Source organism: Bidens hawaiensis, unplaced genomic scaffold (assembly GCF_021521415.1).
Source record: "Bidens hawaiensis isolate Kalapana, Puna unplaced genomic scaffold, B.hawaiensis_p1.1 tig00010538_1, whole genome shotgun sequence".
In the NCBI taxonomy this organism is placed as follows: domain Eukaryota; kingdom Viridiplantae; phylum Streptophyta; class Magnoliopsida; order Asterales; family Asteraceae; genus Bidens; species Bidens hawaiensis.
Window position 1 is genome coordinate 282,239 of NW_027491803.1, and position 6,026 is coordinate 288,264.

Genomic DNA, 6,026 nt, shown 5'->3' on the forward strand with positions numbered 1-6,026 from the left:
GAATGTATGCATAAAAATTAAATCAAAATATGACAAGACAAACCAACCGGAAAATCTGAGCAGGCGCATGGCGTTACAACATTGTTGTTAACAATTATTTTTATAAATAAAACACGATTGTAAATACATCAAACAGATCAACAAAAAACCTATAAATTTTACTAACAATCCGTTATGGTGTTACCTAACTTCTAACCAAAAATTATGAAAAACTAAAATGGTTAAGACCACTAAACAACCTTCGCAAATGCTTGACGTGGTTAATCAAAACCTTGTTATGTTTTATTTTAATAATTAATCACATAAGTATCTTAATCAACTCAGAAATTTAAATCACACATGTTTAACCCACATGCACACTTTTGTAAATCGTAATCAGTATCAAATCCGCAATTAACCTATGCTTATGAATTGAGCTATCTAGCACTTAATCTTATACATCATCATCATCATCGTACTCAGTATATCCCACCAATAGCAATGCCATGGTAGGGTCTGAGGAGGGTAAGATGTAGACAGCCTTACCTCTATCCCATAGGGATAGAGAGGCTGCTTCCGGTGAGACCCCCGGCTCGATAGTAGTTTTGCATCAAGCCTTGGACATAAGGCACATAGCACTCAATCATCGGGACACCGGCTGATTGGTGCATGTGCCCTTGTCTTTCGGCTATCAACGCCACCACATGATGCCTGATTAACCTTCCGCCACTTTTAACGTTATTTTCACGAGATTAGTAAAATAACGTCAAAATTAGTGCAATTTTACTTTGGCACTTAATCTTATACGAAAATCTTTAATTTATTCACCTTTGGTGTAAAGGCTTCTACATATAATCCTACCATATTCACACATTCTTCGTTACCTCAGATATAGCTAAGATAATCCTAGGAATCCATTAGTGTCGTATGTTTACTACCACACCGGCCAAGTGCTATATTCCACACACCATACACAATGTATTCCCATGATTACCATATAACATCCTAAGCAAACAAACTTAAGTTCCAATATAATGTTATCACACATTAATCACATGCTAGAAAATCAACATTGTACTAATACACAATGTATGTGAAACTTTTAAATTAGTTGCATACCTTTATCTTCTTGAATCAGGTCTCATATGTTAAATCAAGAATAATCCATCTCATTGATATATTAATCCAGTAGCATGGTAATTTACTACAACACAACATGTTTAGAAACATTAAGAGACATCAAATTCTTATTATAGTTAAAAGTGTCTACTAACCTTGTGTTTCTTGATCAAGCCTCGGACGGAACACACATCTCACATCAAGAGCACGAGGTTTAAGTCCAAGCATTATCAACAACACTTGGATCCCTTAAACCATAACTCTGATATCAACTTATAACACCCTAAATAGAAAACGATATGAAAATTCCAAACAACTCGACGTCATTTTTTTTCATAAATCATGCGAAAGTTTGGTCCCAAATTTTTTTTCTTTCGTTTGAACAACCATAACTTGGTTGAATCCACTAAATACTATAATACACATTTTATAAAAACATAAGTATTTATTGTAAAAGTAAATTTTAGGTTATCAAAATTTATTTTTCACCATTTGCAAATCGTTTAAATAATCTTCATGATGTGTGTGTATATTATCCCGAGCGCTTGATCATCATCAATATTCTTGTCCTTGAACATTACCTATGGGAAAACAACCCCACAAGTTAGTATTTCATTATATAAGAATCCTAGTATGAATGTATGCATAATAATTAAATCAAAATTGAATCAAACACCCTTATTTTATAACAATAAATTGGAACTATTTGACATTTACTATCAATAAAACGATTACAATAAAGTGGCAGACAAACGGGCAACAAGCTGCGTCGCAACACCCTTTTGAATAGCAAAGCCAATTCTACTAAAAACGAAGCTTTGGGACCTAGGAGCTGAAGAGGTTCCGTGTACGACACGCTGAACCCTACTCAAAAAATTCACAGCTTCTGGGGCCAGAAAACCAAATGTATCAAAGGCAAATGGTAGAAAGACATGTTGATTATCTAAACAAGCTTTCTCGTGTTTAACAACTTTGCCCGATTCAGCCTTCAACGCAGCCTGACCCACAATCAAAATATGACAAGACAAACAAACCGGAAAATCTGAACATGCGCATGTCGTTACAACATTGTTGTTAACAATTATTTTTATAAATAAAACACGATTGTAAACACATCAAACAAATCAACACAAAATCTATAAATTTTACTAACAATCCGGTATGATGTTACCTAACTTCTAACCAAAAATCATGTAAAACTAAAATGGTTAAGACCACTAAACAACCTTGGCAAATGGTTGACGTGGTTGCTGTCAGCAACTATTTCATAGACAAATTAATCGCAACAACACACAAAAAAATTTCATAAAAATCTATAAGAATTCCCAAAAATATATTATGATGTTAGAAAGGCTCTCACCAAAAAACATGTAATAATAAAATGGATAAGAGTTTCAAACAGCCCCTGCGAGTGGCTGACCTGATTGTCGTTTATAATTATTTTATGGACGAATTAATCGAAACAACACATAAAATCATTTCAGAAAAATCTATAAAATTACCAGAAATCCATCATGATGTTAACTAACTTCTGACCAAAAACCATGTAAAAATAAAATGGTTAAGACCCCGAAACAACCTCCACAATTGGGCTGACCTGTTTATGGCAGCATGTATAAATCAATTTTGCAAGAAAGATACGACCCCTTAAGCAACCCATTTTGACTTGGAATCTTTTGTGGAACTAAACAAATGTGTCGGGAATGATGACACTAAATTTCGCATAAAAACATAATCGTTTATTACCCGAAATACCCTTTGACCCATAACTGTGCACTTTGGACAGCATCATACATTATTTGTTATTCAATATATTTTACATATGTAGAGTGTAAGAAATCAGCCACTAAACTAGAGTACGTGAGGTACTCACCCTCGCCCGTAGGATGAACTAAATCATGATGTTTCTCTCTGATCCGTTAGCTTCCACGCTTCAACTACAAAGCTATACTGAAAGCCAATATACAACAATAAGCTCAACAAAGTTCATGAGCTTGTTATTTATATTCACCACATAAATCATAAATCATACAAATATCTCACTTATCATTTTAAATCTATATCCACAAATCTTAATTCAAGTTAAATACTAATCTTGATTTCGTATTCTAAGATCATTAATTAGAACCCAATTTTTACTAGCATTAATCTCTTGAATTTCACCAATGTCTTTCATTGAGACATTTCATCGAACACCTTATGTGCATGGATTTAAGACTTCTAGATTTTAGTGTTATGGACACAATCTCATCCTTAAAACTCAATTCCTTCCATTCAAGTAAATTAAAACCAAGTTTTTACATCAAGGTAGTAACATTGATTCACATATATCATCAATTTCATATAAAAAATCCATTTTAGCTCAAGAACACCCTAAAAGTTAAACACCCCATTTCAATATATTTGTGTTAGATCCCTAAATCATGTTAGATAGATGTTTTTGTTCTAATAAAACATGTAGAACACAATACTAATGAAAGCAAATAATCAATTTCATGTTTCTATGGATTTTACTTCACATGCAAACAACCTTAATTTCAATTGAAGACTTGAAACCCAAAACTCTTACCTTACACTTGATCATCCATTGATCTAGAGTTGAACTAAACTTGAATCTATGGTGTAATCCTTTTAATTTTGTATGAATCTTCTCCTTGCTATTGATTTATCTCTTTTCACCAAGAACACAGGCACAAACACACTTAACACACACTAACATACGTGATGTTAAGAATCTGGATCTTTCTATGTATTATCTAGTTTTGCACCTTAGGTCCCTCAAGTCTTACAATGCTACATTATAATCACAAACTTATTGAAATAAACAATTCTCATCTACACTGATTTATTTTATCGAAACAATTGAAATATCAAGTAATAAAATCATAAAGTAATATATATATATATATATATATATATATATATATATAAATCTGGGATGTTACAATATTTAATCAAATTATTTATTTAATATATTTAATTATTTATTTATTTGGATATTAGCATTACAAGCATATTTTATATCTTAATTGTTTAAATCATTTAAGTATTTAATTATATTTTTAAGAAAAATTAATGGTGATTTTATAATTAATAAGACTAACAATTCTAACAATAGATTCAATCGTCTAATCAATAACCATTTTAATCACAACATAACTCAAATCACATCGAAATATTAATTCATTAAATTGTGTTATATCTTTTAAAGTTAATTCATATTATTATTATTATTATTATTATTATTATTTAATTAGGAATTATTGACGGTATATACCAAAGGATTTATCTTTCTCACATCATCCTCATTTGTATTCGTTCATCTAATCATATGAGTATCTCATTCCCCTCTTTTACTTATTTTCTGTTTTGGGAACATATGCGTTCTAGCTATTTTATTACTATATATTACTCAACTTGCAACTGTTAAGTCATGTGTGTTTAAAAATTTATGCCTAACGTGTTATATGCTTATATGCTTTACTTTATTATATTTCGGAGAGGTCCAACATATTCTCAGACTAGTAGGATCATACGCCCCGTCGTGTTAGCCATCGTCTAGTTCACCTGGTATCAAGCTTACCGAAAACATATTTACTTACTCATTTGGTTAAATTGCTTATCTGATTTGACACAGTTTGCTCTTTTATTTATTATTATTATATATTCACAAAATCTGGTGTTTTACTCACTCAACCTAGTATTGACAAACTTATTGTATTTTTAACGCATAAGCAGGTTATCGTGTGATATAGTTATCAAGATTTGTTTGAAGAAACTTAGGGTGCATACTAGAGAAGAAGATACAAGAATTAAATTTTGATTTTTGTTTTACTTGTTTAATTATGAATTTATGTACTTTGATTATGAAATTGTTGGATTATTTGAATTGGAATAATATATATTATCATTTTAATATTGCATGATAGTACATTGAGAGCTGTGAGTAATCAGCTCACGCCCCAGCATTTTCGTCTTAGGTTAGGGTGTGACACAATGCCATTCCAAGAAGCCGTTGGAAGATTGAAGGCTTTCGAGGAACGCACCAAGAAGAAATCAAGGAAGAAGACATGCATGACAAGCTCTTATTCTCCAATGAAGACGGAAATAAGAAAGCCAATGACCATTAATTTGAACGTTGCGTCCACGAAAGTTCAAAGTAGGAAAACAAAGAATGCTGTTAAAAGCAAAATTTGGAAGTCATGGAAAAATAAAGGTGGAAAGAACTGTCATCAAAACAAAGATCACATAAGATGTTTCAATTGTAATGAACTTGGACATTTCAAACATGAATGTCCAAAAGGGGAGAAAAGAGTGGAAGCAAACCTAATCTGGGAGGAAGATGACAAACCAATGCTACTATGATGGCAAACGAATCCTGAAGAAACGAAGACCTCACTTAAACTAAATTTAGTTTAGGGGGGGGGGGGGGGGAGTATTAATGTTTAAACAAAACCTTTTTTAATTATAAGTGTAGGGGTCTCATTGTAATTATTGTATTTAGTAGGGTAAACATGTAATTATTTAGTCTATAAATAGGGAATTATGTTAGACAAATCAACAATCACGTATCACAAGCGCATATTCAGTGTTGTTATTCAAGAATTCATTCATTATTGTGTTCTTATTATCAATTCAGTTGTCAATTGTGTGATTTGTTCGCCGATTACCAACAAAGATCATATACAATAATGGTCTAATTATAAAATGAACATAAAAAATATAAATATTTAATAGCTTAGTTCAAAAAATAATATGTTTCAGTGAATCGAAAGGAGCTTCCTTGTTGATAAATTGTTTCCCATTATAAATTTTTACAATTGTACATATCTCGGTTAACATACGAAGCCAAAGCCAACATAATTTTAGAATAGTTATTGTAACTTTACCACCAGGATACACATTAAAATGCGGTTTTCAGCTCAGGT